General features: G+C 56.4%; 1 protein-coding gene across 2 annotated transcripts in view; it reads right to left on the bottom strand.

Moving 5' to 3' along the window:
- The window catches only part of CXXC5 (CXXC finger protein 5), a 35,237-nt gene extending 22,294 nt beyond the window's left edge, over window positions 1-12,943 (bottom strand). The window contains exon 1 of one of the 2 annotated variants that reach the window (XM_042936786.1): window positions 12,448-12,943. The gene's annotated coding sequence lies outside the window, so the exon portion shown is untranslated. Of the gene's footprint in view, window positions 1-12,284; window positions 12,361-12,447 lie in introns of those variants that run through there. The other variant, XM_042936794.1, reaches the window with a different exon arrangement.
- Window positions 12,944-24,446: the final 11,503 nt, after the last annotated feature.

The following is a 24,446-nucleotide window of genomic DNA, read 5'->3' as shown; positions in this document are numbered from 1 at the left end:
GTGCTGGGTCCTGTGGAACTACGTGTGCTGAGTGAATGTGTCTGTCCCAAGCGTGTGCCCCTGGGTGTGCCGTGTGAGGAGTGCGTGAGTGCGCTCTGCCTGCAAGGCCGCAGGGCCTCGTGGGGCTGCTAGGGATGGGGTGACTCACGTCTCCTGAGCTCATCCTGCCGCCTGCCCGCCCGCCCAGCTCACCCTGCTCTGCTAGGCTCATGGCCGCCAGCACAAGAGTGGGGGGGGGGGGTGGGAGGCAAGGTGGGGGGAGGCAAGGTGGGGGGAGGCGCAGGCAGACACGGCAGGGAGGCTGGCTTGATAAATAACCTGCCTCTTCCCCAGGCCTCAGAGAATGGGAGGCTGCACCACAGGGAGAAGGGGGGAGTAGGGGGAGGCCGCCCTGGCCCCCTAGGCTCCGGCTGCCCTGGCCCCCACAGCCCAAGCTGCGGCTCCGGTTCCTGTTTCATCGAAACCTGAGCTGGGAAAAGCCTATCGGGTCATCTTGCCTGTCCCGCCGGCCGCCAGGCCCAGGCAAGCTGCCCCTCAGGGGACAAGCCCGCAGCCTGGCCGCCCAGCCAGTGGGTGGGTGGGTGGGGGGAGGATATTTCTGTCCAGACTAAATGCAGCTCCAGGCCTCTGTCTGTCCCCCCACTGACAGCTGCTCCCAGGGGCCCCCTGGCTCTGCAGGACTAAATATAGTCCCCCCACCCCAGCAAACCCCCAATGTTCACCTCTCCCCCATTGGCCCCACCCACATGAGGGTACAGAGAAGGCTGGGGAGCCCACCGTGTGATCTTGGGCCAGCGTATCCCCCTCTCTGGGTTCTCAGATATGAAACATCAAGTATTACTCAACTCTAGGCCCTAACATGCCTAATGGCACTACTGGAGAGCAGACCCCAAAGGGGACTAAATTGGGGTCTCTGTCCAGGGAAAGAAGGGCCAAGTTCCCCTCATCCAAGTGACTCCAACCTGCTTTCGCAAAAGAATGTCTGGGGGAAGCCCCTCCCCAGCACCCCAAGTACCTGTAGGCTTATAAACATGGCCCCTTCCACCCAGCCTGTTCCTTGCCCAGACTGGGCAATACCAGGCTCCTCCAATCTGCCCCAGCCGGACCCTGGCCAGGAAACAAGTTGTGCCAGGCTTGGGGGCAGGGGGGTTGGTGGCGGGGGTACACGGGAGCATAACAGCTGCTATTTCCTGGAGGCCAGAGTCGGGCACAACCCGGATTCCTGCCTGGCTCCACACTTCACCAGACAGCTTCTCCCAGGCTCCAACACTCAACATGGCACCCCCTTCCTCAGTGTCAGCACCCTATCAGACCCTAGCAAGGGTCATAGTCTCACTGCACTGGTACAGGCAGGAAGACAGTGCCTGACACACCTTCTGGTTTGGGGCTGGGGAAAACAGTGGTCTCTGCAGGGTTCAACAGGCGGGGGAGGCACCCCCACCTTCCCTCCCTGCCTGCCTGCCCACCCGGCTGCTTCCCCCAGCCCCACACGCACCAAATTCCCCACATGCCTGTCTGTCTCTGACAGCTCGCACAAATACTTGGCTGCACGGGCACCCGCTGTTCTGAGCCCACTGCGCCTCCTCCCCTGCCTTCCCCGGGGGGCTCTGCAGACACAGCCAGGGATGGGAGGTGGCCAGAGCCAAGAAGCTTGGTGGGCAGTGTGTGTGTGTGTGTGTGTGTGTGTGTGTGTGTGTGTGTGTGTTGGGGGGGGGGGCGGGTGAGGCAAAGGCAGGGGGGACCAGTCTCAATTCCAAAGCACTTCCCCCAGGCCCCAAGCCTGGGGTACACAGGGACCTGGGAGGCCACTGTGAGCCAGCTCTGGCTGGGCGGCAGCTGCTGACGCCCCCACTGCCCCCCGGAACCTCCCAGGAGGACCTTCCGGAGGCCTCCCACTTGCCTCAGCCGATGAAACAGCATCTGCCACCCCCGCGGCGGCAGCTCAGGACAGGGCGGAGGGCACCACGAGGCCCCTGGGGAAAGCTTTGAAATCTGGACTATGGCCCGGCCCCTCCTGGCAGCCCTGGCCCTCCCACCACAGGCCCAGTTTCAGAGCATGGTGGGGGGTGCGTTCCAGCCCTCCCGCAGTGCGAGGGGCACACCCGCCCAGCTGCCAGGCCAGGGACATCTCCACTCAGACTGGCTGGGGGGCTTTGTTTGCCCCCATCTACTCGCCTTCCTGCTTGCCTCGCCTCCCTCCCAGGAGACCGGTGGAGGAAACGCTTCCTGAGAATGGCTGGGATTTTCCGCTGGACGTTGCCTTGCTGGCAGGCTCCTTATCTCCCCCCTACCTCATTCCTTCTCCTAGAGCCACCCCTTCAGCCAAATCATACTCCCGCCCCATGTCTGCAGCCAAAGAGACCCCCCGCCCTGCCCCACCACTCTGCTACTTGCCTCAGCATTCCCAGTATGCACCTCATCCAGCACATACCCAGGTAGAGTTGACAGTGAATAAGACCTCATTGAGTAACATCCTCCATTTTGCGGATGGGTATACTGAGGTCAAGAGAGAGCCCAGTGACCTAAGCCTCCCATCCAGTGCTCTTCCTTTTACCACCCACCACACTTTCTGCCCCAGGAACCAATTCAGCACCAATTCAGACTATAGGAGGCATTAGGGTGACTGACTCCAAGCAGAACTTCTCAATGCTCCGGGTCCAAATGCCCAGCTGGCTATTCCACGCTGGTCTCCCAACACTCTCGAAGCATCATGGTGATCTTGAAAAGAGCCCCAAATTCATTGCCTTTGTGACGCTAGACTCTGGGGTAGAGCCTCCTCTCCCCATTGCACAGATGGGGCTGCTGAGGCCCCCAGGGGAGGGGGGAGCTGCAGGCGGCCATGAATCAGAGGGGGAGCTGGGAAGCCGCCCGGCCCTGCCGGCTGTCGCTGGAAGCAACAGCCGGCATTTCCTCCTCACACTGGTGCCTCGGGAAGCGTGGGCAGCAGGCGGGTGGGCAGCGGGTGGGTGGGCACCGCCACAAGGACCCCTCCTGTGCCTACAGGCCAGCCGCACCCCCTTGCTGCCTGACTGGGCCCACACAGCCCACTCCCCATGCCAGCCCAGATCTCCAAAGAGGGGTAGATCAGAGACAGACCTGGGTTTCTGTCTCAGGTACATACTCATGTCACTTGAGGGCACCACAGGGAAGCCCCTCCTCTCAGATCCTCACTGTCCCCTAGCGTCAAACAAGATTGAAACATGACCATTCACGCTTCCTTTGCAGTAAAACTCATGGTTCTGTGATTCTAGAATCCCAACACGACAAGAATCCTGAAAAGAATCCCTCCGCTCCAAGCATTCTGATTCTAAATTCCTGTGACAAAAATTCTAGGCCACCAAGATCTTACACTCCCAGGAAGAAAGGGGGCCAAGCCCACTCTCAACGGGAGTTATGGACCCAGCTAACCAAGACCCCATCTAAGCTTTGGAGAAGGTGGGTCATGCAGAAGGGGTGGGTCTCTCCCATCAGGATCAACAGGAACTGGAAAGGCGGTGGGGATGGGGGGGGGGGGGCGGCTATGGGCCAGGAGATAGAGCCAATCTAGTCCTGGAAGACAGGCCACCCCCTCAGCACACACAGCCACTGACACTGCAGATGTCAGGAAGCCCAGCTCTGACAAGAGTGGGTAGCTAGAGGTTTGTGAACCTGCACCTCCACCCTGCAGCTCAGAGGGAGGACAAGGCGTCAGGTCAGGGCTGGTCTCCCTGCTTCTCAGGTTCCAAGCCAAGCTCCACGCTTAATCTTCCTGTCTTCACCACCCACTGCTTCCTCCCTTCCACCACAGTCCCCTCACCTCTCAGGCTCCCTAGGCCAGTCCCAGACCAGGCCAACTGAAAGCCAGCGAGGACAAAGCCTCCCAAGCCCATTTGACAGATGGAAAAACCGAGATCTTGACAGAAGACATGACCTGCACCAAGGGCTAGGCCCCAGCAGTCTACTGGTCTCTGGCCACATTTCTCAGCCCCTCCCCCCATTTCACTTCTCAGAATCCTCTACTGGGACAGTTGATCTCCACATAGCAGTCCAATCGCCAGCACAAGCACATCTCCCACCCAGTGTTCCCTGAGAGCACTCATTCCCACTGAATCATCTGATCATTCATTAATTCATTTGTCCAACTGGCCAATCGCCCCCCGCCACACACACACCACGTCAGGCCCCCTGCCAGGGGTATGAGGGCCCCACGAAGGAGAGCAAGGCTTCTAGTCAACAAACACAGGGAGTACCTATTGTATGCCAGGCAGTGTGGACGGTGCAGTAAACATGCAGACCAACCGTGTCTATTCTCATGGTGTTCACAGCCAGTCAAGAGCTGTGCCAGGACCCAACCCCAAGTGGCAAGTCCTGGGGCAAGTAACAAACTGTCCAGCCTCAGTTTCCTCAACTGTATACTGGGATGCTAACAGCATCCAACCACTGGGCTACAGTGAGGACTAAAGAAAGCCATTAACACAGTGCCTGCCCCAGTAAGGGTTTAGGATGTTAGCCATTGCCATTACCATTGTGGAAACTTTATTATTATTATTATTATTATTATTATTATTATTATAGTAATAATGGGGGGATAGCAACTGATTACAGCAGAAGCTAAAGCTCTTCCATTACTTAGCTGGTGCCAGACACTGGGGGTACAAGAAGGAATCACTGCCATATCCCATTGCATGGCTGGCAAGGCGCGGGCTCACAAAACCCCATGAGCATCTGATGAATGAGGGAATCAATGACAGGAGGCATGGCCCTGCCTCCAAGGAAGGTATAATCCAGGATGTGTTCATATGTGTTGCACATGTATGTCCAAGCACTCAGGTGTGCACACAGATGTCTATGTGAGAAACCCGGGAGGTCTAGCAGAGGGCACATTACGTGGGAGGGGGAGAGCAGTGCACAGAACACAGCTGCTCAAAGCTGCCCCAGGCCCCAACCCACCCTACCCCTGCCAGCATTGCTGAGCAGCAGAGCTGAGGGCACTGAGGCAAGATCAGGGACCAGGCCTGGTGGGGAGAGCCCCAGAAAGATGCTTTGCATAGTTCTGGCCACCAGATTACAGGCCTAAGCTAGGCCCCTGGGTGGGGGTGTGGGGCTACCAGGTGCTGCCCCACAGGAATCAGGCCCTAGCACCCGCACTTTGCGTGTGTACTGCCATGGCACATGAGTGTTCCTGCTGGCAGGCCAGGCGAGTCCAAGGAGGTCAGAAGAGGTCACAGGGAAGGGAGGGAGCAGTGGGCTCAAGGGCTACGTGGGGTCTGCTGGACAGGGGAGGGTGGGTACAGGGCTCCCCCAGGGCCACCGGGCAGGCCTGGCTCTGCCCTGCTGGGGCCGGCAGCTGGAGGGGAGTAAATATAGCGCGGGGCGTCCCAGCCACATTCCTGGGAGGCCAGCACGGCCCGCCTGCCCGCCGCTCTAGGCAGAGCGCAGCAGCCAGGGCCCAGAACTGCCACTGCCCTCTTCCCAAACAAACAGAAAAATAAATAAAACCAGCTCTCACGCCCAGCACAGCTAGGGGGAGGGGGCAGGAAGGGGTGGACAGGGGAGCAGGCAGACGGACCAGTTGCCACGGTTTCTGTTCCGCTGAGGAGGAGGCCAACAAAAGAGGAAAATGGAGGAAAAGGGCAGGGAGATGGTCAGAGATGTCAGAGAAGGGGAGACGATGTGTATGAGGTGGAAGGTGTGACAAGTAGAGGTGTGGGGAGACAAGTCAGGCGGGGTACAGAAGGTGTTGGGGCCAGTTGGGGGAACGGGAAGGCAGCCTCTTGGGGTCAGTAATTCAGCAACTCAGCGACAGGGATGCCCCAAGGGGGGAAGCAGACAGACAAAGGGGGCTAGGGCAGGGGGCTGGCTCCACAGGCCATGAAATATTAAAGAACCTAGGCCAGTGAGTGACAGAGGTCATAGAAATAAGAAGACTAGCCAGGGAGATCCTGGGACCCTGCAGCAGAGGGCTCCTGACCCCCTATCCACACCCCATCCCTCTCCACCACCTCTGGCAGAGCCAGTCTCCCCAACTCTCCTGCTGTGGCTCCTTTCTGTCTTTCCATCCAAAGGGACAAGGCTGAGGGTGGGAGGGGCCGTGGGGATGAGTGATGGCAGGGGACCTTCGCGGTTCCCTCTTTCCTGTGGCTGATCTGTGTGCAGTCGGCCTTCCAGAGCTGCCAGCTACCCGAGCAAGAAGGCCAGGAGGCCTGTCAGCACAGCCGCTGCCACGGGTGCCTCCTGGGGAAGGAGAGGGTAGACATCCAGCTTCCCCTTTACAGAAAAAAATCAGCCAAGCCACCACTTTCCACAGAGACCAGCGGGGAGGGAAGTCCATGCCTCACAGCTCAGCTGAGCCAGCGAGTAAACGAGTGAGCAAGCCAGCAGGTCATCCCCTAGCCCTCCCACCCCACCCGGGCCTCATGACCTTGGCCAGTCCCCCTGTCCCTGCGCCTGAGCCTTCACCAGTCCCACACCACCCTAGGCTTGGTGTGATGAAAGAAAAAGGAAGGTAACCAATATGGTGAAAACCTGCTGGGGCGGGCAGCTGGGGCCAAGCATCTGCATGCAGATAGCCCTCCCGTGTGTTCTAGGAGGTCAGGCCTATAACCAGTCCCATTTTACGATGGGGAAGAGAAACCCAGAGAGGCAAAGTGATGTGCTCAGCGTCACACACCTGGTAATGAGCAGAATGGAAACGGAAATGTTATGTGTGAGCCACCAACTCTTTTCTTCCTTTTCACTAGGGGTATGAAGTCCTTGTCACCAGGAAAGCCAACTTTTATTGCATGCTGTGGGTTAGCTACTGGTGCTGGGCACTGACCAACTATCCTTGTGTCCATCTGAAAATGGCCTTGTGAGGCAGGCACTCTTATTATCCCATTTCAGGGATAAGGAAACTGAGGATCACAGAGAACACAACTCACCCAAAGGTCATATACTCAGCTAGACAGTGGCGTGGCCAAGATTTGGAATGAGGTGTGACTCCAGAGCCAGGGCTCAAACACACTTGTCTGGGTGAGGTCAGAGTCTCCCTTGAGACAAGGGAGGAAGTTAAGAGGACCCAGTAGAGAAGAGCTCAGTGGTCCTACTGACCTCCAGAACAGACACCAATGAAAGGTCAAAAACAAGGTCACGACTACTGTGCCAGAGGGTGACCAGCAACTGCTCTGGAAACAGAACACGAGCAGAGCCTGTGGGGACACGGGGTGAGGGCAGTGTGTAGGGGCCTGGCCCAGAGTGATGTCTGGTCTACCTAGAGCCCATGTACCAGTAACACAAGCCCCTCCCCCAGCATGGGAATACTGAGGCTAGTCCAAAGAAGGCCAACAGAGCTGTCCTGTCGGCCCCCAAGGTTCCAACCTGCACCCCAGGGCCAGTGTGCCAGCAACTAATCACACCCTCTAAGAGCCCCTGGTGCGGGCAGGAGGGGGGCAGGATCCCCTCCCTCTCTCCCAGGCCCTGCGAGCCCAGAGGGAGGCCAGCATCAGAGGCAGGAAATGAAGAAGAATTTGCGATCTAATTGAGCTGGCGGGGGATTAGGCGGCAGAATGCAATTACAGGGACTGGAGCAGGGCCAGGGGCACTGACACCCCAAGATGTGGCCTGGCCCAGGTGACTGGGCCCAGCCAGTCTCTGGCAAAAGACACCCTACTGTGGAGGGAAGGTCGGGTAGGCAAGGATCAGGCCAGACAGCTCTTAAGGATATAGAGGACTGCAGGGTTCCAGCTCCATGTCTCTCCCAGAAGCAAAAAGTTTTCTTGGGAATTCTCCCCCAGGGAATAGCCCTGTGGCCTCTCACACGGGGAGCAGGCAGCTAGAACACACGTAGAACACATACTTTCACAGGCTCTGCTCATGCATGTGCACACATGTATTCATGCTTCCAGGAAAGCACCACATATCCATGTTCACTTGCATGGGGACAGACTCCCAACCTGCAGACACACAGCTCTGGCCCTTTGCTGCCACCGGCTCCACCAAAGGGGGGAAAAACAAAACAGAACAAAAAAAAAAAAAAAATACACCCATGACCTTAAAATCCTTTTATTCCCATAATCACAGGCTGCCATCGCCGTGGATACGCGCTGTCACCCCGGCCCCAGCCTGTCTCCCTCCACAGCTTCCAAAACTCCCAGCAGGCAGGCAGACGGGGAGGCTGCCCAGTTACTGCCAGGGAGGGCAGAGGAGGGGAAGGACGGGGTGGGAGAGGTTCAATGCTACACAGACACACACACAGACACACACACACACACACACACACACACACACACACGGCCTCAACCAGAGAGGAAGAGGGAGGGAGAGACTCAGAAAGACAGACTGGCAGACAGATACAGAAAAAGAAAGGAACACAGACACCAGCCACCAAAGACAGACACAGACCACTGCCCGCACAGCTCAGATATGCCCACTCCCAGATTCACATACCACTTTCCCAATTCAGATTCACTACTCAGGGAGTCAGACACCCCCAGATTTACAATACGCAAAACACAGATATACACAAATCACAAGTACACACTCCAAAATTCTAAGCACACACAACTCAGAATATGCACATTCCCAGATTCACAAGGACAAATCCAACTTTCAGATACGTACTCAGATTCACAAACACACATGTACAGATGCAATGCAGACATACACAACTCCTAGATCCACAGATACACATGCCCTGATGCACAAATATACACATGCTCAGACTCCCACCCCCCCAAGGCAGGCAGACGGACACACGTTCAACACACAGATTTACAGATACCACATGCCCTGAGTCATAAGCACACACACCACCCAGCTTCCCACATCCCAGACCAACAGACTAGACCCACACAGCCTCATCTAGCAGCTGACATTGCCTTGGGCTTTAGGGGGCAGGTGGAATGGCTGGGAGATTCCTGGGTCTTTGAGGGGGTCAGTCCTTTTTCATTGCCTGTAGCCTGGGAGGTGGGCTCAGAGTTGGGGGGAATGAAGGGGGAAGTAAGAGAAAGAAAAAAAAAAACTTGAGTGGGATATTCTTGTTGGGCAGTAGCGCGTGAGTAACTGGGGAGGCTTTTTGTGGTCTGGTGAGTTCCAGCTATGAGTGAGAGTTTAACTATTAATACACTTAATCAAGGACACTTCACACACACGCGCACACACACACAGAGAGAGAGAGAGAGAGAGAGAGAGAGAGAGAGAGAGGCTAGGACAGCACCAGGTGGTAGGGATAAGGGAGGGAGAGCACCAGAAAAAAGGGTGGGAAGCCCCAATCCAGGCCCCAGCAGGTGGGGAAAGAGGGAGGGGCTTCTGCCCTGGGCCTGCCTCCCAAGCAGGGGCAGAGTTAGAAAGGTGGGACTTGACACATAGTAGGTGCTCAAAAAATGTATGTTGGGGCAATGAATGAATAAATTATTTACATATAGAGAATAGACAATAATAACAGTAATAACAGTAAATGAGCCCTGCCCCATCCCTGGCCAATAAGGCCATGCTCCAGAGCACCAGGACTGGGGAGTTAGTTCTGCCTTAATCGTCACCCCACCAGACAGGGGGCTCTAGGAAAGCAGGCCTGGGTCTGGCTCATCAGTATACCCCCTCATTCCTCCGACCTATCTAGAATCCTTAAAAAGTCAGCTGACCTCAGCTCAGCCCACACCCCTCCCCCCAGAGAGACCCCCATTTCCATTCCACTCTCCCATAAATAGCTAGGTGGGGCTCTAAAGAAGGTGGGGTATTTAATTCTCAGAGGCTTGGTTCTTTATGCAGATACAACCCTGCTTGCCACACTCCTATAAGCCTCAGTTTCATACTTGTCAAATGGGTAGAAGGCAGGCAAAAAGCTAGAAAGAGGAATCAAGAGTTGGGGCTTATAGTGGGAACCCATGGAACAGAGGCCTGTGCTGGCCTGGGCCCTGGATGCAGAATCCTCCCCTCCTTCTCCCTTCCCCCACCCGGCCCAGCCCAGGCGGGTGGACATTCCAGGCCTCACGTGATAAAGACGAGGCCGCTGGCCCACGGGTAAGTCAACAGGCTCTGTCGGGGGAGAGATAGGAGGCCCAGGCCAGGGTCACCTGCTGAGCCGGGAAAACAGCCGGGCCCAAATACACACATAAATAAGGCGCCAACCGACAGCCAGCCAGCCAAGGGTCTGTCTTCTGCAGAGGAACCTCTGCCCCCACCTTGGAAAGGGAGGTGGCTTTGGAGAGGGAGCCACAAGGCTGGCTTAGGGGCTTCCCTGGGAGAGCCCCAGCTCATGCCAAGATGAGGTGGGGGTGCTTCTACCAAGCTCCCCAGGGCTGACTGAGAACTCAGACGCCAACCTTCCTCAGCTGTTCCCACCCCTTCCCAGGACAAAAATCACCCCCTCTCCCTCCTCCCCAGGAGAGAACGATTTCCGTTCTGGGAGGGGGGTGACAGCTGCAGAGCGGGCCACTACCCCCCCCCCCCCCCTCAGCTCCTGCTTGAGTCTCATCCAGGGAAACTGCTAAATCAACACTAGACAGTAGTAGGTAGCACCGACCTCAGTCTCCCCTCATCGCTCTCAAAAAAAGAGTTGGGAGGAGACCTCGGGTACCAGTTCCTGGGGTTCCTGCGGCAGTTGGGACCCAGGATACGGGGTCTTTCGGGAGGCGGCTCACGCGAAGCTTAGGCCAGTGCGACCGGTAAAAACATCTAATTGAAATGCTCTCAGTTGCACGGAAGGACACCCCCGCCCCCGCGGGCCGGGGCAGCTGAGGTGGCGCCGGGCGTTCAAATAGCGCTCCAAACAAGTCCGCAGCAACCGCGCACGCAGCCCCCGCCAGGCGGCCCCAGCGGAAAACTTGAAAGGGACTCTGTTTGCCAGCCGCCCGGGGCGGCTCCGGCGGGGGCGAGGGCCGAACGAACACACAAGCCCCCCTCCCCAGCGCTTCCTGAGCAAACGCGGGGGGGCTGGGCCCACCACAAAACCGAGGGCTCCGAACAGCGCCCGCCGCTCAGGGAAAGGCGGAGGTCAAGAAGCTGGCTCGCCGGATCCCGGTTCAGCTCTCCCCCAACACGAAGATGCGACTCGCAGACCACCCAGGATCCTGGGGGCAAAGTAGGGCGCGGCTGCCTTCAGACCCTTGTCTCGGGAGAAAAAGGAAGGTGTGGGTCTTGACGGATGAGTCCCTACAGAACCCCCCAAATCTGCTGCTGCCTCCTTGCAGCCCATGGCACCAGCCCAACTCCGCGCACCCCTTCCGAGCGGGGAAGAAAAAAAAAAAAAAAAAAAAAAAAAGCTATCTTGCTCCCTTATTGGGCGCTTCAGCTCTTCTGACAGGACCCGGAGGCAGCCCCCCAATTTAAAAACTGGGGTCACTCACTTTCTGTCGATTCTACAAATAAACAAAGCCAGGCGCACCCCGCGCTCCCCGCCGGAAAGCAGCCCATTCCGGGAGAGGACAACTTCCCCCAGCAAGAAAATTAACACATTCTTCTCGCGGCGGTTCAGCCCCTCGCTCTAGGGAAGCAAAGGGGAGGGGGGCTTGGGGCCGAACTTCATGGGTAAATTTGGGGCCAAAGCAGCGAGGCAGGCGCCTGGGACACCCGCCTCCCACACTCCGCAGCTACAGGAACACCCCCAGTCTCCCTCCCTGGCTTTGCACGCTGCTTGGCCACGCGGAGCTCGGGAGACAGGCTGAAAGACTCCCCAAGGCTGGAGAGGACGGGAAAGAGAGGCCTCGGAGAGCGGAGGTTGTGGTGGGGGTTGATACTTAGACGGTAAAAAAGAAGGGGGGAAAAAAAAGGTCAAACTTGATCAGCCCGCCAAGCACCCGGCGGGCAGCGGGGGCGAGGAACCATAGGGGAAATATAGAAGTGGCCGCCCCCTCCAAGTGGAGGGGTGAGACTCAGCCACGCGTGGTCCAGGGCAGCAGTTACTGTAGCCCCCAAAACACAGGGCTGCGAGGGGTCTGACGGGGGGAGTGCGCGCCGCATATCTCCAATCAGCCGCCCCCGCAGGCGGAGCGCCCGCCCAACACCAAGAGGTGAGGACCCGGGCTCCCGCCGCCCCAGCGCCCTCAAGCTCGAGTACTTGGGGAGGGGACGGTACCCCGCAGGGAGAGCCTCGGTCCCAACCCACGGCGCCCAAACCGCAGTCCCCGACCCTAAAACCCCTCTTTTTGTCTGTACTCAGTGATCTGCGACCGAGCCGACTGCGGCTTGGGGAGGCTTGAGTATAGCAGCGGCCACCGAGCGATCACCGGCGCTAGGGCTCCCAGGCTACAGGGCTCCGCGGCTCAGCCTGCGGGCGCCCCCCGCCCCTCCCAAACACGGACCCCTCCTTTCCCGTCCCTGGCTCTCCGCACCTGAACTTCGGGGGAGCTCGCGCCGCCAAACTTTCCGCCGACTTGCAGCGAACTCCGGCCCCGGCCGCGCACCGGGCCCCGAGGGAGGAGAGGGAGGTAGGCGGGGAAGGGGAGGGGGCCGGCCTCCGGGGGGGTCGGGGGAGGGCCGTGGCCCGACACCTACCGGCTCTCAGAGTCGTCCAAGCCGCCACGGCCGCCGCCGCCGCGAGGCCGAGGGGGAGGGGTGGGGCGGGGAGCTGCGCTCCGCTCTGGGCACCACCGCCGCGGTGCGCTCCGCTCCAGCCGCGCAGCCCGCCGTGCCCGGGTCCGGAGCCGGAGTCACGCCGCCGCGGCTGGCCCGAGGCGGGGAGGGGGGGGAGCCTGCAGCACCTGCCCCTCCTCCCCCTCCCCGCGGCCCAAATTAAAAAACAACAAAAAGCAACTAATCACCCCCGAGCGAAGCGCGGCGCGGCGGGCGGAGGGCGCAGCGTGAGGCGTCCGGACTCAGCAGGCGGCGCGCATGGCTGGGCGCAGGCTGGGCAGGGCTGGGACGCGGGGCCCGGCTTCGGGGGGCAAGGTTCGGCCGCTCTTCTCGCTCGGCTCGGGCGCCTGCTCTTGCCGCCGCCGCCGCCTCTGCTGCCGCCAGTGCCGCCGCCTCTACATCCCCGCTCAGGCTCCGCCGCCTCTGCCGCCGCCGCCGCCGCGCGCCCGCCCGGGCAGGAGCTCTGAACGCTGCCCGGGGCTGCCGGCAAAACCCGGACCGGACTCGACGCTCCCTCCTCTCCCCCCCCCCCCCCCACCCCGCCCGCCCGCCCGCCTCCACCTCAGCTCCCCTCCCTCCTCCCTCCGCCTCCCTCCCAGCGCAGCTCTGGCCACTTGGACGCCGCAGGCTCTGAGGCCGGAGCCGCAGCCACTGCGCCTCGAGCTCCCCACGCTCTGACGAGGTCGGCCCAGGCTCAGCTCCCCAGCGCGCCCCGTCTTCATCTCTTTTTTCCGCAACTTTACAAAAAATAAGAGGACCTTCCCTATTTTGTGACGACCTGGTCTCGACGACCTACCTCGCGGGGAAATCCGCGGTCCCTCTGCCCCCTTGCCTAAGCACGCCGGAAGCTACCTGGACCAGTAGGGAGGGCTTGGCCTCTCCCCTCAGCTCTGGTACCCGTAGGGCCTGGAACTTCTAGCCTAGGGCACTTGGAGCTAGACGCCGGTTCAAAGACCCCACCCTTCCCCAAGCACTTTCCGGGACTCAGTAGGCTCTAGTTCCCGGGAAGACTAGGAGAGAAGATTCTTGTCCCCATTTTACAGATGAGGAAAGCGATCTAAGAAAGGACATTTTCTCTCCTACTCCAGCGCTAGTCCAAGCCCTGACTCCTGGGGCTAAGGCAACTACATTGTGGATCCCTGAGACTGTGGCCTACAAACGGAGCCTGCAACAGTGCCTGGCACAGAGCAGTACTCAGTAGAAACTGGTTGAAAGAGAACAAAAGCCCAGGGTACAGATTTGCGCCCGAATATCCTTCCCCTCACTCAGTGCCCCCTCCATCTGCCCAGCTTGGGCTAATCCTAAAGCTGCAGATGTCTTCTCTTCACTTCAGGGGCCCACAGAGCAAGCCCCAGGCTCATATAATCCCAAACTGCAGATAATCCCAAAGTGGGAAGTTTCTCTGATTCTGTGGAATTTGTAAGGTGAGTTTATGTTTCCTCCAGGCAAAAAAACAAAAACAAAACAAAAAAAACCCGACTGGAGACCCTAATAAGAGAGGGGTAGCGTGCCCAGGAAGTCTGCCTAGGGTTATATGTACACCCCCAAATCTATTGCAGCTCAGATAAGAGAGAGTTAACAGCCTCTAACCCCGTGCCTCCAGCCACTGGCACAGCCTTGGTGGGAGAACTGAAACCAGCTCCCACCTCACTGCTTCCTCTCTGTGTGGCCTGCCTGTCTCCAAGGCAGGAGAGGGCCTTGGGGCCTGGGTCTTCTGGGAGCAGCCCATTCCCCAAGCCTTCTAAATTTGGCCTTGGGACCTTGACCCAACCAGGCATAGGGGAGTTAGGGAGATGTCAAAGGGCAGAGTTCATCTGAAATGTGTTGCTTCTTTACCCATCTTGACCTTCCAAGCCACAGGCAGTGACCCCTCCAGAGACATCGTGGACACTCCCTCCTTTCCACAAATGCTGAGAAGTGTCCTTCCTTAACTAAGGGCTAAGAATGGCTCCTAAGGGAGGTGTTTAGCCCTCTTCTCTTCTCTCCTCTCTTCTCTCCAGCACCCTTCCTCAAAGCCACCTCAAACAAACAAACCATGTGAGTAAAAGCAAGGTACTTGCTATGGGAACACAGTTTTAAGAAAATTGAACACCTCTAGATTACCACCCTAAACTGCTTAAAGAGAGACATTCTGGGCCCCACCCTGAGTGTCAGGTACTGTACTGGGCACTAACCATATAAGAAAAAGGAGGCAGAGTCCCAGGTCTAGATCCTCCAGAATCTCTAAGTACTTAGCCCACCTCTACTTACCTTTCTGGGGAAGCTGAGCACTGACTGTGAGGGGGAACTTATTCCCCAGGAGTTAGCAGCAGGCCTCAGGGGACTAGGAGCAAAGAAATGAAACTCAGTCCTGAAGGGCTCCTACAGTCTAGGGTCAGTGCAGAATCAGGTTCTGCACACCCAAAAAAAGCTTCATGCTGGTGATATTCATGGAGAGTGGGTAGTAGCTCCACCTAAGGGAATTATTATTACCCACTTTGTGTGTGTGTGTGTGTGTGTGTGTGTGTGTGTGTGTGTGTGTGTGTAAGACCTCTGCCCACCTCTGGCCCCCACTCCCCGCCCCCCCTCCCAACGAAGTCAGGAGGGCAAAGGCCAAGGGGTGGCAGGCTGCAATGAAGATGAGCCAAATGATCCCAATGATGACTTTCTCAGGCAAGGAGTATTGGTATATGCCTGGCCCAGTTTAGAGGTTGGATCTTGGAACCTTGGTCTTCTCCTGGAGGGAGACTCAGACTCTCACCTATTCAACCCAGGTAGGAACCAAAGAAGAGAGAGGCAGAAGTATCCATAGGGAGAACACAACCTGAAAGGAAATGTCATGTGCAGGCCATCCACAGAGAACTTTCCCTATAACAAACAAGTGGGGGCACCCAGAAAGGACTCCTGGGAGGTCTCTGGAGAGCATCCCCACCCAGACCCCTTCCACAAGAAGTGAAGCCATCCTGGTTCACTGTTCTCACCTCATTCCTTGCCTCCAAAAAAGAATATTTAGGTTTCACATTGTTATGCAACCAATCAGCTTAGATTCAGCTATCAAATTTCTGAAGTCTCCAGCACCTTGCAGAGAAAGAGGAGCCCTGCACCCACCTTCACTATATTCTGGGTAGGAGTGTGACAGTCCAGGATCCTGTCCTGGTTATGATATCCACACCTGGCATTTATGAAGCTTTTATGAGTAGGGCATCAGGCTAAACAGCTAGGTACATAAACTCATTTAATCCTTTATTCAGCCTCAGCAGTAGTATCATCCCCATTTGTCAGATGAGGAAACTTAAGTGAGACTGGCACCAAAGATGTTCTCCTAACCCCTGAGGTGATTTGCTGTCCTAGTGAGTCTTCTCACAGATGGATGTGCCCTGGGGTTCACCTCCATCACTTCCGGTAGTGATTCCTCAGAACCCATAAGCTCCAGCCAAGCCCCTTCCCCAGCTCAACCTGACTTCCCTAATCAGCCCTAGGACTGCCTGCAATCCCTGGGCCCTGCAGACCAACACTATCCAACGCTTGTGGTTCCCTCAGACACCCCAAAAATCCCTTCACGTTTCCATGGCTGAGGGTACTGTTCTCTCTGGCCAGGAGGGCCTTCATCAAGCTTATCTCATGAACTCCTCGCTGAAGACCATGGCATGTGTCACCTCCCACTTCTTTGACTTCCATTCCCAGCATCAGTTTGGCCCGAATCTACAGGGCTACTGCTAGCCTCTGTACAAAGTAGAAAAGGTACTCTCTTTTGGCAGATGTAGGTCCACCCTTTTTTTGTTGTATAAGTTTACTTATTTTCGTAATCTCTACACCCAACATGGGGCTCAAACTCACAACCTGGCAATCAAGAGTCCTATGCTCCTCCGTCTGAGCCAGCCATGCACCCCATATAAATACACTCTTTTTTTTAATGTTTGTTTATTTATTTATTTTTAAATAAGTTAAAAAAATTTTTTTAAATGTTTATTTATTTTTGAGAGAGGAGAGACAGAGCACAGAGCACGAGCAGGAGAAGGGCAGAGAGAGAGGGAGACACAGAATGTGAAGCAGGCTCCAGGCTCTGAGCTGTCAGCACAGAACCTGACGTGGGGCTTGAACCCACAAACTGTGTGAGATCATGACCTGAGCTGAAGTCGGATGCTCAACTGACCGAGCCACCCAGGTGCCCCGATGTTTATTTTTGATAGAGAGAGAGCGTGGGGAGAGACAGAAAGAGGGGGTAACAGAGGAGAATCCCAAGCAGGCTCTGTGCTGAAAGCAGAGAGCCCAATGCTGGGCTTGAACTCATGAACTGTGAGATCATAACCTGAGCCAAATGTGAATGCTTAACAGACTAAGCCACCCAGGCGCCCCATGCTCTTGATAGATCATGGACTGTCTTTCAGTGTCCCTAGCTCTGTTTACCAGGTGCCTTTTTGCAGTGCACAGGTAGAAAAACTGTACTCTGTTGCCTGGCTTTGGGGCCCCCTCATCTGTCCCCTCCTATGGTCACAGTGACCACACTGCACAGAAATAGTTTTTATTTGCTCATTTGTCTCATTGTCCCCTCACTACTACCACCCATGAAGTGAAAGGGCGACTCTCCTATCTGCCCTGTGCCTGAAGCCTGGCACTAAATAGGTACCAGTAATAACAATTGTAGCCCACGTCTTTCTGCACACTTCCTATGTGTCTGGCACCACACTAATTGCTTTCTGGGCATATGCTTATTTAATCCTCAGGCTCAGATACCTGCTTAAGGTTACAAAGTAACACAACTCAGATTTAAATCCATGCCTTGTCTGAGGGATCTGCCTTTTCCACAACTGTCATTTATCAACTAATGTTGGTCATTGATTAAACATCCAATGACTGGGAAGTGGCTGCATAGGGAGGGCTGTAGGAGTTAGGGTCTTCAATAAAGATGGCCAGTCCGGAGCCTGGTCTAATGTCTAGGGCCCCTCTTTGGGCCCTGCTTCCCTCGCTTGTATCAAAGAAGATGGAAACAGGACATTTGGAGCCCTATCTCAGGGCAGGGTACAGGATAATCTTCAGTGGGGTCACACTGGACTGTGACCTCAACCAAAATCCCAGGGCAGGACTAGGGGTGCAAACATGGGCAGGGGAAGAGAGAAACTTAACTGCTCAGACATAGGCCCCGGGCCTCTGGGTTCTCAACCCTCATATACTGACCACTGGCCCTTAGGTCTCACCAACCCTGCCACCATGACCTTTGAAGGAAAAAGAGAGGTGTGAAACTAGAAAAGAATTTCAGAAAAGCCAGGTCTGTCTCTTAGGATGCCAAGGCCCACTCATCCCTGAGAAATCAGTTTAGTGGCCCCAGCAGAGACCTAAGCTGTGTAAACTTGAGAAAGGAGGAGGGCAGGGTTGGGGGGGACTCCAGTCACAGAACAAAATGACTATGGGGTGAGGCTGGGAGGGAGCAGAGACCAGGCCAACACACACGCTCACACTCTGTATTTCCCCTTTTGCCACAGACATGCAGACATGCTACGCACATGCCGGACAAGCTCATTCTCTGCCAGACGCAGGGAACTCAGCCTGTGTGTGGAGCGAAGAAAGGGAGTAGGGGCAGTTCGGGGAACATCATGCCCCTGGCTGTAGCTCTTAACTTTTCTTGGCACCTTCATGGTTCAATTGTCTCTACTAGGGGAGTGCAACTGTGACCTCTCACAGCCCAAAGCTGTGGCTCCACGCACCCTCTCCTCCTCCCCCCCCCCGCTGTGGGGAAGAGGGAGGGGCCAGAAGGTAACTGAATTGGGGTCATGGAGGAGGGGGAGGACACAAAGTCCCAAACCCGGAGGCCCCTGACACAGCCCAAAGGAAGGGGTGCCCTGGGTATCAAGAAGCCAGCCCGGCCTGAAAATGTTCTACCCAAGATCTACAGGGTCTGGTCGGGTGGAATGGGAAAGCCCTGCTGGAGGTTGAGGGGTGGGGCTCACAGGCCTGGCCCTAAAAGCAGCAGAGGGTTATTAATGAATGCCCCTTACACCGAGACTTTTGGGTGTTTTGTTTTGTTTTGTTTTGTTTTGACACTGGGACTTTTGAACAGGACCTAGCCTCAGACCAGAGGACCCCACTCACCAACTTCTACTTGCCTTCAGACTCCAGAGAATGGGGTGCTCAGGCAGTGCCTGGGGGTGGGCCTGGGATGAACTCCTCTTTGAACTGGTGGGACTGGTTCTGTGTCTAGCCGCCTGGGCAGTCACGGGTTGCCTGCTGCCTGGGAGGAGGGAGGCCTCAGGAAGGGGCCCCTTGTAAATCGTTAACTCCCAGAGCCACAGTCACTGCTGCTGGGTCCCCTCAGCCCCACACCCAGTCGTGACTCTGGCTCTCAGAGTGTCTACCCCAGACCAGAAGTCAGAGGTCAGAGGTCCCAGCCAGAGGCCCCAGCACCTGGAGAAGTCCCTCCCCCAAAGATCAGGAGGGAGGTGTGGGGGCTGTCAAGGAGGGTGTCTATGGGGAGGACCCTCTCTCAAAGTTCAGAGTTTCTCACCATTGTTTGCCCTCCAGCCTTCCTGCTGCAGCCCTGACCTTTGCCTCTTAGGGAAAAGAGAGTCAGGAGCTCAGGGTGGGCCTCCTGGGGCAGCCCCTGGGCAAGTCCCAACCCCACCAGACCCTTATCCTCCTCAGGGAGGTAATTATGCTAGTCCCACCCACTCTACCTCAAGGAGTGTCACCAGGACTAGATAATGAATGGGCTGAGGAAAAGAGCTAGATATTGTTCAGAACGGATAGGACCCTCAGCATTGTTCCAACCCTGCTTCCTGGTGCTGCAGTCCCCCAAGGGAAATAATAAAGGCTGCCTTTCTGGAGGCAGTGTGCTTGGTTATCTGTTTAGTAACCACATTCCCATTTTGTAAATAAGGAAACTGAGGCTCTGAGAGGTGATTTACCCAAGCTGTGGCAGCTGTATAGGAAACCAAACCAGGATTTGATTGAACTAACTCTTTGCTTTCAAGCTGAACCCTTGAGGGTTTCTCTGTCTCCTCAGATTCCTAAGCTATAGGTGAAGAGACAACCTTAAGGCAGAATGGGCTGGACAATCCTCCCTAGTGAAACAATGGCTGTGTGTGTATGTGCGCATGCGTGCGGATTCGGGCAGGTACAGGAGTGTATGTGGGCAAGAGACTGGCAGTGTCTCCCATTACCTCTCTGTAAGCCCCTCCTCCAGCTGCCTCTCAGGCCACATACCCCAGGTGCTACCACAGGGGAGACTACCCGCCACCACCCCCCGCCCCCCACCGCCTAAGAATTACCCTGCTTAAGACCGGCTAATGAGGGAGGATTGATGGTGCTACCACCCTTTTCACTAGGGAGGCATCTCAGAAGCCTAGGAGATGGAGACAAAAAAAAAAAAAAAAATCAACTTTTAATCGAGATTGCAGATTCAGAAAAGATTCATAAGTGAAATGATTCCCCTAGGAAATATAAAAAGTTACTTACGGCACGGCTAAATTGGGCATACTTCAATCAGGGGATGTTGAGAAATCATTAAGATATACAAGACTTTTTTAGACATATGTGAGCTCCATCAAGAGGGCAGGTCATTGCTCCAGTTAGGAGGGGTCGGCCCTGAGCTAACTTGGCCTCCTCCTGTGTCACTTCCTCCCACTCAGACCCATGGGTGGGGAAGGAAGGGAAAGTAGGCAGAAATGCTACCTGCCAGGCCCCAGGGGCCACTGCTCTCAGTGATCCAGAGACTCTAGCAGAGGTTAGATAGAACTTTTCATCTTTTGAGGTAGCCTTTTGCCCATTCCAATAGCATTATGTAGTGTGGCAGGGCTGGAACTATTCACTTCTTTTGAAACATTGAAAAAAGGGACTCCGCTTCCTATCTCCTGGCCCCTTTGAGATTCCTTGGGTGGGCCTAAGGAAGTAGGCACTCACCTTCGACACAGAAGGACCGGAATGCCCTCTCAGACTTGGGTATGAGGGATTTGCCTTGAGGGAGGGCACAAGTCATTCTGTTTGGTCCCTTCTCCAGGGAACACTGAGGGAGTGAACCACTCTGGGAGTTTTCTTTTTTTTTTTTTTTTTTTAACGTTTTATTTATTTTTGAGACAGTGAGAGACAGAGCATGAACAGGGGAGGGTCAGAGAGAGGGAGACACAGAATCCGAAACAGGCTCCAGGCTCCGAGCTGTCAGCACAGGGCCCGACGCGGGGCTTGAACCCATGGACCGAGAGATCATGACCTGAGCCGAAGTCGGCCACTTAACCGACTGAGCCACCCAGGCGCCCCACTCTGGGAGTTTTCAAGGATAATGGTTAGAAGACATTTTCCCCTCCCCATTGTAACCACCTCCATTTTTCCTGTAGAAGGCTTATCTGAAATCTAACCCTCCTCTCTTACAGCCTATGGGGGTCTTTCTACCCCTTGCTTTCCTTGTCCTAGGACTTCCAAGGTGAGGCCAGGACATCAGTGAAATGCAGAGGGTCTCTGCTGAATACTGATCACCCTCCCCCTTCTACACATTTCTGAGAGCCAGGACTCCTGGGGCCTGGGACAGGGTCAGGCTTTACTTGTATCTCCATGCTCTGTCAAGGGCCTGGTCCCCAGTTGATGTTAAATAAATGTTTATTGAAGAGGAGGGAGGTCATCAGAAGATGGCTAGGATGATCTGTCCCATGGGGTTGGGTGTGGAGGAGAAAGGAGACAGGCCAGATTGGTCAGGGGACTGTAGTGTCAGGCCCATATACCTGTGTAGTCCTGTTCTCCATCAAGTCATCAAGAAAGGCAAGAAACCTGAGCTGGATGGTGGTGGCCACGCTGCCTTGTGGGTGACCCGAACTCGATCCTGGCCAGGCCGAGGCGCTATTTTAAACCCCAACCCCAAGCTGCCACCTCAGCCAGCTTGGCTCATCTCTGGTTACAAAGGCACTGCCCACCTCCCAGCCACTTCCTCCTCCCTACTCTGGGACCCCCTAGGCTGGTGTTGGGTTCAATGTGCCTTGGGGAAACCCTGCTCTCTGTGGTCCTTGGTTTGTCAACTGGCACCAATGCCCCTCTCCATCCCCTGTGCCCTGCCCACTAGGCACCATAGTCTAGTCTACCCACACAAGGACCCAGTGACCTGCATTCCGACTGAAATTTCCCCTACAGATAAGGGTTCTCTTCTCCAGGAATAAAGGCATACCCTGGCCAGAGAACATGAAATGTTGGGTTCTTACTCTGCTGGGGCCAGAGTATGCAGTCCAGGATAGGGCAGATGTTACAGGAAGAAAGGAAGTAGGTTAGACATAAGTAGGACTTCCCAGCAGTGAGACTGTGCACCAGAGAACCTTCCTTCACCTCAGTGCCTGCGTGCCTGTGTGGGTAGGCAGAAGATGACTCCAGAGGGAACCCCTTCCCCAGGTGTCTGGCTCAAGGGCTTGTGGGTCCGGAGACTTAGGCACCATTTAGCCAGCCCACAGAACCTTCCTCCCTCCCCTTCCTGGAGGGGCCAGTTCGGCACTCAGGTGGACCAGCTGTCAGCTGGCTGGGCCCGCTGGACTTGTGTCCACAATCCTTCTCCTACTCTAGGCAGTAGCCCCCACTGGCTCTGAGGCCTGCCAGCTCCGTACACAGTCCAACACCAGCCGAGAGACATTGCTGGGGCACCAAAGGAAGGGAAGGGAGGAGGCTGATCATCCATACTGGCTCCTCCCATCTCAAACTGGCTGGACAGAAGGCTGCCCAGGCAGCCTGAGTACCCCCTATGACCGCACCCGCTCCCCCGCCCCCATGCTGTGTAGTCTCAGCAGTGAGGTGTTGGCATGAAGCCTGGCGCAGCTGAGCAGTGACGCCAACAGCCCTGCCATCTCAGGCAAGCATGGTTCCCTCCAACCTGGCAGTTAGGGCCATGGCGGTGGGGGGGGGGGGTGGAGTGCAGGGGGGGAAGTGTCTCCCACCCTCCTGGGTCTGAGACAGCTGGGGACAAAGCTGTTTTGGAAACCTCCCCCTCCACTATTGCAGAAGACCTCTGGCATCCCTGTGGGTCTTGGCCACCGCTTCCAAGCCAGGGGGCTGATCTTGAGGTTAGACCAGTGGTTCTCAACTAGGGCTGATTCTGCCTCCCAGAGGACACTGGACAATGTCTGGAGACATTTTTGGTTGTCACAACCACTGCTACTCATCTCCCACCCTCACAGTGAGAGAAGGTACTTCTGCTGTTCCGGCTTTAAATGCCATTTGTGGCCTGAGGAATTGTGGCAAGCCTCCTGCCCATCCACCTATCTACCAAGCAGCCTCTGGGGTTGTTAGAAAAAGTGCCTATGATAGGCGGCTGGAAAAACTCTTCACCTGCCCATGGAGGGGGACTAGATGTATCCCACCTACCAGGTAAGCTCTACAGAGCTCTCTCCTCACGAGGATTCTGGGTCTAGGACAAAGCATAGGGGCTGCCCTGCCCTTCAGAGCCCACTCCCAGAGGGCTGGCCCAGTCTGGACCTGGTTGGAAGCTCTGGTCTCCTCCTCCTCATCTCCCCACTCCCTCCCATTTCTGTTTAGGAGGCAGCCATGGTGGCTCAGCTCCTATCTCTGGTTTCCTAGGGAGCTCTGCTGAAGCAGCCCAGCCTCCGTGGGTCCATCTGTCAGGGAGGCTGTTCCGCCCCATCGATTGCTGTTCCCAGGGGGCTGTGCTGCTCGAGGGACCCAATGTGGCGGCCAGATAGGAGGGAACCACACCAACAAGAGGGAGTGGGGGCAGCCTGGCAGCAGGCAGAGCTGAGGGGGGCTGACACTTCAGTAACAAGGAACAAAGCTAGACAAGCATGAGAAATGCAGAGGGCCAGGGGCAGCAAGGCAGGAGGCTGGCTGGAATGACCTCTGAAGCCAGGTGGTACCCTCAGGACTCAGTTTTGCTTTTGGACACGCTGAATTCCCACTTGCAAAGGCAACAATCATAACAATAGTCGAATTTTACTGAGCAGAAACAGTGTGTCCAGGACTGGATTAGAGGCTTTGTACACCTTTGCTTTCATAGGAGGCTCACACCCCTCTAAAGCAGGTGCTGTTATGCTCTGACAAGAGAGGAAGAGGCCCAGAGAGGTTGCAGCACTTGTCAGCAGCCACACAGAGGACCTGGAGCTAGACTTGGAGGCGGGTCAGCCTGGCCTGTGGCTGTGCCCCAGCCCCAGACAGACAGCCAGACCTAGGGGGAGGAGGCGTGTCTGGCCAAGCTAGAGGCCCTGCCTACCCTCCCCCTCCCAACCCTCCCCGTGGAGCCGCCTCCTCCCTTGGGCTCTGTGACATCTGCCCCGCTTCCCGGCCCCAGACAGCTGCCCAGAGCCACGTCAGCACTTCCACCGGGGAGCCTGGAAACTGGCTCAGCCCCTGGGCCATGTGGGACTGTTGAGTCCCCAACAGGGTGGCTCTAAGAGGGGCAACTCACTCAGCCGAGCAGTGGCTAGGTCCGTGTGACCTTGTGCAAGGTTTCTCTGAGCCTCAGTTTCCTCTGCTTCGAAAAGGGGCTTTGGGAAAATCTTCAGAAGAGGATGCAGTAACATCTTGGGTGGACAGAACAAACATTACCCACAGCCAGAGTTCTGGGGGCTCCTCGGGGAGCCTTCAACCTCCAGCGTCCACTTGGGGTTGTTTGGTTATTTGGCGGGTCTCTTGGGGGTGAGAGGAAGGGTGGGGAGGTGTCCGTGCTCCAGCAGCGGTGGCTGGCTGGGGCCAGAGATAACCAGCGCCTCCCGGAAAATCATTAGCATCTGTTTGGGCCCCCGCAAAGGTGGCCTGCCGGCGCCTCCCCTCAGGAAGGAGCCCGTGTATGCCCCCACCCGGGAGCACTAACTGGCCCCCTCTTTCTCCTTCTCCTCCTCGGGCTCAGCCCAAACTCTTGTGGGAACAACATCCACGCACCCGGAAAAGGGGGGCCTGGGTGCAGGGTTACAAGCGGGGGTCAGGCCGCCCCGTCGGGGGTGTCCTGGCAAGGTGTGGGCGGTCCGGTCCGC

Source organism: Panthera leo, chromosome A1, assembly GCF_018350215.1.
Source record: "Panthera leo isolate Ple1 chromosome A1, P.leo_Ple1_pat1.1, whole genome shotgun sequence".
In the NCBI taxonomy this organism is placed as follows: domain Eukaryota; kingdom Metazoa; phylum Chordata; class Mammalia; order Carnivora; family Felidae; genus Panthera; species Panthera leo.
This window is presented reverse-complemented; position numbering and strand designations above follow the sequence as displayed.